Source organism: Antechinus flavipes, chromosome 1 (assembly GCF_016432865.1).
Source record: "Antechinus flavipes isolate AdamAnt ecotype Samford, QLD, Australia chromosome 1, AdamAnt_v2, whole genome shotgun sequence".
NCBI lineage: Eukaryota > Metazoa > Chordata > Mammalia > Dasyuromorphia > Dasyuridae > Antechinus > Antechinus flavipes.
This window is the reverse complement of record NC_067398.1, coordinates 682994812-683006365: the sequence shown is the minus strand read 5'-3', so window position 1 is coordinate 683006365 and position 11554 is coordinate 682994812.

Genomic DNA, 11554 nt, shown 5'->3' with positions numbered 1-11554 from the left:
TTCCAAGAGAGCTTTTTTCACTTGGGACCCCTTTTCACCCCAGAAATTTTTACATGATCCTAGATGTGTAGGTAAAATAGGTATTATGTAGGTTAAAATAGGCATACAAATCAAACTTTACCAAATCATAATTTTATGATTCCCAACATGACCTCATATGTGGTTTTGACCCACAAGTTTAAGAAACTTTGCTACACCCTGAAGTCAGGAGGACCTGAGTTCAAATGTGAGCTCAGACACTTAACATCTCCTACCTGTGTGATCCTGGGTAAGTAATTGCCTCAGCAAAGAAAAAAAAAAAGAAAGAAAAAAGAAAGAAACTTTGCTACATAGAGTCCAGTCTCAGTTCCAGGTTCAAAACATTCTCAGATCTCAAGTCCCAAAGCAATCTAGCTTTTCAGGATTCCCCTAACTCACATCTGCAATGAGGCTCCAAGGTCCCCAAGACTCCAACCTCAGGTAAGATGGGGATGACCACTAGCATCTGAAACTGAGAAGGGCAAAAGGAAATAGAGCAAGATGCACAATACAACAAGCCAAGACACACCAAGTCTAGAAAACAGTCTAAAAAGGGATTGGGGTGAAGAGGTATATCCCACTCCTTCCCTCCTCCAGCTTCACTTTATGTATATCCATTTTTCTTCCTTTCATGTTAGTCTCACCAAGAAATAGAGATCGATAGCTGTTTTTCAACAGCTTTCCTTTGTAAACCTCAATTATTTTGTACATTTAAAAAAAGATAATTCTGAGAAGGAAATCCCTAAGTTTCACCTGACTGCCAGAGGGAAACATGACACAAAGAAGGTTAAGAAACTTAAATTCTAGAATGTTGCATTCGGAACTAGAGAAAGGACAATCCTATTTCCTTCAGTTGCTACCTATGTGATGTACAGTGACAAACTCTATGGGCCTTAGTTTCCCCATTTGTAATATGAGGGAATTGGACTTAGATGGTCTGTGAAGTCCTTTGACCTCATGGCCCGATCCTGCAGCTTTGGGGCAGGATGCTTGTTAACTGGTGGGGCACAGGGATGTCAGTCCAGCCACCTCAAAACTCTTAGCTGCTGAATTTCCATTCCCAACTGAGTGTAAGATACTGCCCTCTGGTGGCCAGAGAACATTTGGGTACCAGTTTCAAGGATACAAATAAAACAGGTTTTCCGAGGATTTAGAGTTGCAAAAAACTTTTTAGAGATCATTTAATCTAAGCTAAAACTTTTTTTTGCATCTAAAATATATTCTAGATTTAGCTAACAGTTAATAAAAATCTAAACAAACCCATCTAAATAATAAAAACATCTACATTTAGCAAATAAAATGAGCATTTCTATATGCACAGAACAAAAAACAAAGATAATATATCAAACTACGTGTCTCTATTATGTATAGTTTACTTTGTAGATAAAAAATTTGACATGTAACTCTTTTTTTTAAAGTAATACCTTTTTTTAAAGTAATACCTTTTTATTTTTCAAAATACATGCAAAGATAGTTTTCAACATTCACCCTCGTAAAACAAACCTTATGTTCCAAATTCTTCTCCCACTCTCCCTAATCACCCCTCTCCCCTAAACAGCGAGTAATCCAATATAGGTTAAACATGCGCAATTCTTCTAAACGTATTTCCACATTTATTATGATGCACAAGAAATACAAGGTCAAAAGCAAAAAAAATGAGGAAAAAAGAAAAAACAAGTAAGTAAGCAACAACAAAAACAGTGAAAATACTATGCTTTGATCCACATTCAGTCTCCATAGTTTTGCCTTTGATTGTGGATGAAATTTTTCATCCCAAGTCTATTGGAACTGGCCAGTGTTGAAAAGAGTCACATGCATCAGAGCTGATCATCACATAATCTTGTTGCCGTGTACAATGATCTCCTGGTTCTGCTCATTTCATTCAGCATCAGTTCATGTAAGTCTCTCCAGGCCTTTCTGAAATCATCCTGCTGGTCAGTTCTTACAGAGCAATAATATTCCATAACATTCATAGAGCATAACATATTCAGCCATTCTCCAACTGATGGGCATCCACTTAGTTTTCATTTCCTTGCTGCTACAGAAAGGGCTGCCACAAATAGTTTTGCACATGTGGATCCTTCCCCCCCAACCTTTTTTAAAACAACATGTGACTTTCAAAGCTGTCCTGTTTATCTGTGATTCTTTCTTGTCCTTTATTCTCTTCTTTTCTGTGCATTAAAAAAAAATGCTTCAATGTATCTTTTCTATCTTTTTTTCTTTTTGGGAGTCCTATCCTTCCCATCTACTTCTCTCTTAAAAATAAAAATAAAACCCTTCTAAAAATTTACATAATCAACAAAATCTCACATTGACCATGTCTGAAAATGAATGTCTCAATCTTTCCCTTGAGTCTACCACCTCTTTATGAGGAAGTGGGAAGCATACTTCAATCACTGGTCCTTTGTAATCTTGATTGGTCATTGCATTGATCAGAATTTTTCCAACTTTCAATCTGTTTTTCTTTAGTTTCTGTATAGATAGAGCACTGGATCTGGAGCCAGAAAGTCCCGAGTTCAAATCTAGTTTCAGACACTGACTACTAATCATTTGATCTCTACTTGCCTTAATCTCCCCATCTGTAAAATGGGGATAATAATAATAGCACCTATCTCCCAAGATAATACTTGAAAAGCACTTAGTGTCATATAAATCCTTATTTGCTTCATTTCTTCCACTCCACTTCATTCTATATTAGTTCAAAAAATTTTTCCAGGTTTCTCTGAAACTTTCCCTTTCTCACCTTTTTTTTTTGTGGATCCATAATTTTCTATTATAGAAACTACCTGCCATCTAGAGGAGGGTTTGGGGGGAAGGAGGGGAAAATTTTTTTTCCATAGAAGTTAAACAGTATATTAACAACCAAAGTGGCAGAATGATGTAAAAGAGAGAACTTTGGTCTTAGAGCTCTGGCACTTTCTTTCAACTCTAGTTGAGTGATCATAGGCAAGTCCTTTAACCTGAATCTCATTCTCTATAAAATAAGAATACCAGTCCTGTCAACCTCCCATTTTTGTGACAGATTAAATGAGAAATATTACATGTCAAAACACTTTGAAAACTATTCAAAAAATCCCCTAGTAGAATCAAATAATGTTTTAAGAGATATAATAATTTTAAGTTGCCCTTATCTATTCATTATAGTAGGTTCTCCACATCCTGGCTGTTTATAAACCACAAAGTAACGTTCTATATATTCTATTATAGGGGCTGCTAGGTGACATAGGGGATAGGACACTGGTCTTAGAATCAGAAAGACTCCTCTTCATGAGTTTAAAATCTAACCTCAGGCACTTACTTGCTGTGTGACCTTGGACAAGTCTCCCTGAGCTTCAATTTCCTTATCTCTCACATGAGCTGGAGAAGGAAATAGCCAACCGCTCCATTCTCTTTGTCAGGAAATCCCCAAATATGCTCATAAAGAGTCAGACAAAATTGAAACCACTGAGTTATGATGTATTATATTTTTGTTAATTTAGTTGAATGTTTCCCAATTCTATTTTAAAGTGGTTCCAAGTTGCTGTGGGAATTTAACACCTCTGTTTTGAAGGGTCTTGGTAAGGCATTGCTAGATCAATTTAATTTTTTAAAAACCAGTTCTATGAAGAAAAATTACCAAGTATAATATCAAGTACTTACTATGTACCAGGTAATATACAAAGGGAGAGAATTTGGAACTCAAAATTTTAAAAAATGATTGTTCAAAATGTTTTCCATGTAATTGAGAAATATTTAATGAAATAAATGAAAATAATTTAAAAAAAAAAAAAAAAAGGAGGGACAGCTAGGTTTCGCAGTAAATGGAGCACCAGCCCTGAAGTCAGGAGGACCTGAGTTCAAATTTGACCTCAAATACTTAACACTTACTAGCTGTGTGACTCTGGGTAAATCACTTAAGCCCAATTGCCTCAGCAAAAAAAAAAAAAAAGAAAGAAAGAAAAAAAGAAAAGAAAAGAAAGGAAGAAAAAGAAAAGGAAGGAAAGAAGGAAGAGAGGGAGGGAGAGAAAGAGGATGGAAGAAAAGAAGGAAGGAAGAAAGGAAGGGAGGAAGGAAGGAAAAAAAGAAGCCATACATTTAAAATGAATAAACAACGCAAGGTGCTATTATTATCCCCAATTTTGTTGTTGGAAAGTATTAAATAGCACCTTATTGTTTTCAGTTGCATGTACACTTCTGACAAAGTCAACAATCCTTCCTCTTACATCAGGATTATCTATAATAAAGTGATTTTGAAGTCATAAGCCTCTTGTAGACAGCCTATCTCAGGATATAAGTTGATAGTGAGAATTGATATTCTTTCTGTAATACCATCTCTCACCATGGCCCACCACCCAAAAAATCCTACTCCCTACTTCATCAGGGCAATAATACAAATCTTTGTCCCCTTAGTGACCCCTATGGAAGGGCTGCTTCCTCCCCATTGGCTAAAATGAACTTTCCCTCATTCTCATCTAATGACTCAGAATCATTACCAAGTCAATTTGTGATGGAGATGACTTCGGGGAGTTGGACACCCAGCATGGTCAGTCAGATACATGATGATGTCATTGTTCATCAATTAGGACAGTCCTCTCACCCCAAGATGGAAGAGTTACATTTCACCAGTTCCAGTCAGTTTGAGGGCCACTTGGGTAAAGAGTAGTTTTGAAATCTTGTCACATGATCTTGTTACTAGCAATGTATGATAGCAATAACCAAAAATCCAGATTGATGCTGGACCGTTTCTGCAACCTCTACTTCTCTTGTAACATCTCCAATCTGGTTGTTTTATTTTTGTTTTTGTTTTGACATATGTCTCTGATAGGTACTAGCATATTCCACCAAGAACTATGGGTTTTTTTTTAAGTTCTTATTATAGCTTTTTATTTACAAAACATATACATGGACAATTTTTTTCAACACTGACCCTTGCAAAAACCTTCTGTTCCAACTTTCCACCCCCTTCCCCCCACCCCTTCCCTAGATGTCAGGTAGTCCAATACATGTCCAAGTATATGTTAAATCAATATATTTATAAATATTTATACAGTTATCTTGCTGCACAAGAAAAATTGGATTTAGAAAGAATGTAAAAATAACCTGAGAAGGAAAATAAAAATGTAAGCAAACAATAACAGAAAGAGTGGAAATGCTATGTTGTGGTCCACACTCATTTCCCATAGTTCTCTCTCTGGGTGTAGCTGACTCTCTTCATTACTAAACAAGTGGAACTGGTTTGAATCATCTCATTGTTGAAGAGAGACACGTCCATCAGAATTGATCATCGTATAATTTTGAACAACTATGTTTTAAAAGGCAAAATCTTACTTATAAAATTGGCACATTGTTCCTGACCAAAAACATGTAATTGAGATAATATAATAGCACCTACCTCCTAAGATAATATTTGAAAAGCACTTAGCCCAGTTCCTGGAGAGCCTTTGATTGTCCAATCTTACGCTCTCCAGGCCCCAGACTCCTTGGCCCAAACTATGGCCTCTGTCCAGGAACTTGTAAAGATGAAGATCTGCTGTGCTGCATCCCTCAAGGCTCTCATACATGCCAGTCATTCAGCCTGGAGCTCAGCCAACTGGAAGGACATGCCATAATCCCCAGGGTATCTCCTGTTACGAGATTAGCGGCTACTGAATTTAGTCGCACGTGCCTTGCTTGTACTTGATGGAACCATAATAAAACGGTGTCCTTACAAAATGGAGCCTAATGGACCCATAAAGAAGGCAGGCCTTCAGGGTGTGGACGAGAAGTTTCAGGCCCTGACATAGTCACACCCCTGGTTTGTGATAGACTAGCCTCAGAGGGGATCAGAAAAACATGGTTCCTAATGCATCGTTTTCATTTAGCAATATTATCCTCCCATGTTCTTACTAGAAGTTCCATCTTTCATCACCTATACTTTAATAGGCAACTCTGGATAGGGTTGATTGTTTGATCCTTGGTCATCTGGTTCAGTAGCAATTAGATCCCTATTGTTTCCCCCCCAAAAAATTTTTTTTTTCAGTGGGTGCCTGCTCCAGGGATCTTGGAATTCCAGATGCCTAAGAGCAGCATATCCTGGTCCCTTCTGGGTGCCTTCCAAAGGTTCCAGCCAACCTGGTCTTTATGGAAAGAGACATTCAGAAACATGAGCCATGTTCATAAGGGACCAAGGACAGGGGCTGTTGGGTAGCCTGCTGGGCTCCACTTAATGCCTTGTTAAATGGGGCCATCAGGAGATTTGAGTAAATTTCTTAGAGTTTTCCAAATTCTAAAGACTTTAATAAATATCTGGGCTTCCTTCTTAGATCTTGGGGAAGCTAGTGTCAGTAGCTATTCCAGATTATGACTGGATTCTCTGGGCTTTACCCTCCCACTGTATTCTCTACAACTTGACTGAGTGATCTGGTCGCTGGATTTTCTTAGGGTCATGATGGAAATGGAGCTGATAGAAAAAACACAGAAAATTCTCTTATGACAGTTGACTTCCTAATCCCTATCTATATGGGCTACCATCAGATGTAGGACCTCCACTAGTATAGTTTCACTGTACTTCTAAACCTTCAGGAAGGGAAGCCTCTTTTAGGTTTCTACCCACCATAATGTGGACTTTAAGATGGAGAGTTCATGTTAGCCTCTTTCAGCCTCCTTTCCCTTTGGATTAGAAGATTAGCGAGTAGAATAACATCCCTCCCAGTGCTCTCCTTTAGAAAGGGCAGAAACTGGATTTTGGGGCTCACTCCACTCTGCATTTGCTGCCCTCCCTGTTTTTTTCAGCTCTATGGAACAAGTGCACTCCCCCCACCCCACTCCCACACACACATAGGGGTTACTTCCTGGTGTTCCTCTCCCTGTCCCTTCTCCCTCTCCACCTTTCCTGATTCTTTTTATGTTGTCTCACTCCCTCTCCATTAGATTGCAACTTCCTTGAAGTCAAGAACTATTTTTTTTATTATTATTAATTATAGCCCTAACACTTAGTACAATGCTAGGTACATAGATGCTTAATAGATGTTTATTAGTTTGGATTAGATATCCTCCTGGAAGAATGGTGAAAGTGTATTGTATTTCTTCCCTGGGGAAAGCAAACTAGTCCTGAAAAAAAATTAGTAAGATTAATTACGCCATACCACTCACCTTGGACCTGGACTACCTTGTTTAAAATGTGACGTTTAAAAAGATTGGGAGGGGGCAGCTAGTTGGCTTGGTGGATAGAGCACCAGCCCTGAAATCAGGAGGAAAAGAGTTCAAATCTGATCTCAGACACTGTGACCCTAGGTAAGTACTTAATCCCAATTGTCTTAGGGGAAAAAATTAATAGTTTGAGAAACATAGTTTCTGGGTAATTAATGATTTTATTAATAATGTTAGCATATTGCCAAATAAGTCAATGACACTCTCGGATGCCAGAGACTCCTCATGGAATCCATTCAGTGCTCATATGCCTTTGGAAGAGTGGGTGTTCCTGAGGATAGAAATAGTCTCAGATTAGTTAACAAGTAATAAGAGAGAATGAATGTTATAATGAGATCTTGGCATATGTGACATTGAGCACTTGGTCAAAGAGATTTATAGTTTCCATACCACCTATCTGACAACAGGGAGAAACCACATTTTCCCAGAGCTGTCTGAGTTAATACAATGGGCAGGAATCCATTTAATCACCTAAACTTAGAATTTCTTTACTGTCTTTGATTGGATTTTAGACTAGGTAAGTCTTTGTCCAAGATTTCCTAAACTCTTGATTTCTGAATGACAAACCAGAAAAGTGGTCCTTGGTCCTAATTCAATAACTTGTTATTAAACACAAGAGTGAAATAATCATTTCTCTCAACAACATTGATAAGATAAGGAACAGCTATAGAGAAATAAGCCTGATTACTTTGTCCATTTCCCTGTAGTTCGCTGTAACCTGCCTGATATTGGGTTGTAAGTACAATGAAATACTCCAGCTTTCTTCATCTTTATCAAAGGAGAAGAAATAGCTTTCACTTCTCCTCCCTTTCCCTCATACCTGATGCCATATAGAGTTAACTATATGGGATGGTTCAGGTAACTCTAAAGATTTCCATCTGAGCCCACCAGAAGTAACATGCCTAGAAGTTGCTGAGAGATTGAGCACTAATTTTTTAAATTGTATTTTATTTTTCCAAATAACATGCAAAGATAGTTTTCAATATTCACCTTTGCAAAACCTTATGTTCCAAAGTTTTCTCCCTCTTCTCCCTACTACTCCCTCCCCAACACAGCAAGCAATCTGATATAGGTTAAACATGTGCAATTCTTCCAAACATAGTTCCATATTCATCATGCTGTGCAAGAACAACCAGATCAAAAGAGAAAAAAATGAGAAAGAAAAAAAAAGTAAATAAATAAACAACATCAAAAAAGGTGAAAATCCTATTCAGTCTCCATAGTTTTCTCTCAATACAGATGGCACTTTCCATCACAAGTCTATTGGGATTGGCCTGAATCACCTCATTGTTGAAAAAAGCCAAGTCCTTCAGAGTTGATCATCACATAATCTTGTTGTTACTGTGTACAATGTTCTCTTGTTTCTGCAGTGAGCACTAATATTGAGCTCACAGCATCTTTTCTTCCATCTGGAGCAAGGATTTGTTGTATACTTCAGGCTCTGGTGGGATTGAAGGGGTCCCAACTGCCCTGGTGCTTAATTTTCCTTTATAGTTTTCAAGTACCCCATAGTGAGCCGGTCATTAATTCCTTTCTTTTCAACTCTGTGTTTTAGGAGCCACATCTAGAACTCTCTTCCTGGGCTGGTATCGAAGCCTTCTGCCACCTAGCAGGATGGCAGTGACAGCAGGTTCTGTGACTATTCCCCCCATTCCCATTAGTGACTACTTGCAAAGACAACAACCCAAGCCACTATCATCCCAACATCCTGCTCAGATTTCACCAATTGATCAGCCTGAACAAGCATAAATTACTTGTATGGTTGCACGATACCCATAACTACAGTTTGAAGCCATTCTGGTTGAGTTCCACCCAAAAGTTGAAATGGAACTGCACTGATAGACAAGTTGAGTCTGGAGTGTAGCAGGCCTTGGTGAGGGACAATAAATTCAAAATATTAAACCCATTTCCTTTGGGAACTTCATTCCCTTCAATTGTAAGCTGACTACAAGAGGAATTCACCCTTATACAAATAAGGCCAAATACAAATAATTCCTCACCTCAGCCACTTACAAAGGGACTAAAAGTCTGTCTTTTGTGATTCAAGCCTGTTCCAATAGACTTGTGATGGAGAGAGCCATCTGCATCCAGAGAGGACTGTGGGGACTAAATGTGGATCACAACATAATATTTTTACTTTTTGGTTGTTTGCTTACTTTTTGTTTTCTTTCTTATTTTTTTCCTTTTTGATCTGATTTTTCTTGTTCAGCATAATTGTGGAAATATGTATAGAATTGTACATGTTTAAAATATATTGGATTATTGCCGTCAAAGGGAGGAGTGGGGGGAAGAGAGGGAAAAAATTTGAAAAACAAGATTTTGGTAAGGAATGACCAGCAGGATGAATACAGAGAGGACTGGCGAGACTTACATGAACTGATGCTAAGTGAAATGAGCAGAACCAGGAGATCATTATATACCTCAACAACAATACTGTTTGAGGATGTATTCTGATGGAAGGGGATCTCTTCGATAAAGAGAGCTAACTCAGTTTTAATTGATCAAGGATGGACAGAAGCAGCTACACCCAAAGAAAGAACACTGAAAAATGAATATAAACTGCTTGCATTTTTGTTTTTCTTCCTCGGTTATTTATACCTTCTGAATCCAATTCTCCCTGTGCAACAAGAAAACTGTTCGGTTCTGTACACATATATTGTATCTAGGATATACTGTAACCTATTCAACATGTAAAGGACTGCTTGCCATCTGGGGGAGGGGGTGAAGGGAGGGAGGGGAAAAATCGGAACAGAAATGAGTGCAAGGGATAATGCTGTAAAAAATTACCCTGGCATGGGTTCTATCAATAAAAAGTTATTAAAAAAAAGAAACACAAGATTTTGCATGGGTGAATATTGCATGTTTTTTGAAAATAAAAAGTTAAAAAAAGTCTGTCTCTTCTAAAGGTTCCAACACATTTAGTTGCCTCTGTAAAAGGAGGTTCTCAGAGAATTTTCACAGACCATTAATGTCTAAAGCATAGAGCCTTTCAACATTGGCTCCATCTGATCATACAGTAAGGAGTCATTGCTGGCAGGACTCCTGTTTCTGTTAAAACTGTTCCACAATCTCTATCACTCTTAGCGTCTGCTTATACTTTGTTCCCTCAGGGAAGAGAATCACTGTTCTACTGCGAGTAGTGATAACATAAGCCTGATCCTCACTCTCTGTCCCAAATCTAGTAGCCTTCTCCAGATTGTCCACATTACTCACATGCCAAGTGTATTATTGCCAAAAAGATTATTTAACAGAGAACTTACACATGGCAAGAGCTCACAAAGTGGTCAGAAAAAGTGATACAAGGACACTGTCACGATCTCTCTTAAGAACTTTGGAATTGATTGTATGACATAAGAGACGCTGACACAGAACTGTTCAGCATGGCGTGCCCTCATCAGAAAAGGTGCTGTGCTCCATGAGCAAAACAGAATTGAATTACCTCAGAAGAAATGCAAAAACTGCAAAGTTAGAGAAGCCACCCCAAATGGGCATAGGGACTATTTGTGTCCAACTTGTGGTAGAGCATTTGGAACTCGTACTGGTCTGAGCAGCCACAGTCAGACACACGTAACTAGACTCTGACATAGTGATTTCATTTTGGTCATCTTTAAGAACAGAGGAACAACTCAACCCATCCTTCTCCAGGCTCCTGGTTCTCAGTTTAGCAGGAATCACAACCTCTGGCTAGATTCCTGCCTGGGGCCCCTTTCTCTCCATCTGGTCAGAAGACATCCTTTCTCTTGCTAGACAATCACTAGTTGTCCCTCCCTCTGATATCATTGCATGGCCACTGAAAGCTCAGACTTCTTGGGCTTTCTGAATGCATGGTCTGTTTTATTTTCAGTCTAAGTGTTCAAGCAGTCCAACTCATGTAGCACAGACAACAACAGCTGATGAATGCTGGCCTTAGAGACTTTTTCTAAAAGTCCTTGGACAGCCTAATCCAGCACTGATGGACCTATTTCCTCTGCCTGAGCTGCATCCTGCTGCCCATCTCCATACACAATCAAGAGAGCTCTGGCCACTGGGAGCCAGGCAATGTCCTTCCATCTGAACATAACTGTTGAGGGGTTGCCTCAGACAAACTGAGATCTGGGCAAGGCCTTAGCTTAAAAAGGGCAAGGGGGGCCATTGATCCTTGTCCCGCTCTATGTCTTGCCAATGGACTCTGATGACTCTGGAGGCGAGAGTGAGGCTGATAACTTTGCACATCCCTGACTCACTTAAATACACTTCATTTTCAAGTCAAGACAGCAACCTAATTGTCACTGGTCCTCTTTGAGAACAAAGAACAAACAACAATACCACTTTCATCCTCTGTATTTGCAGGGTTCTTCCCCCAACCCAACCATCTGTATGGAGTATAGTC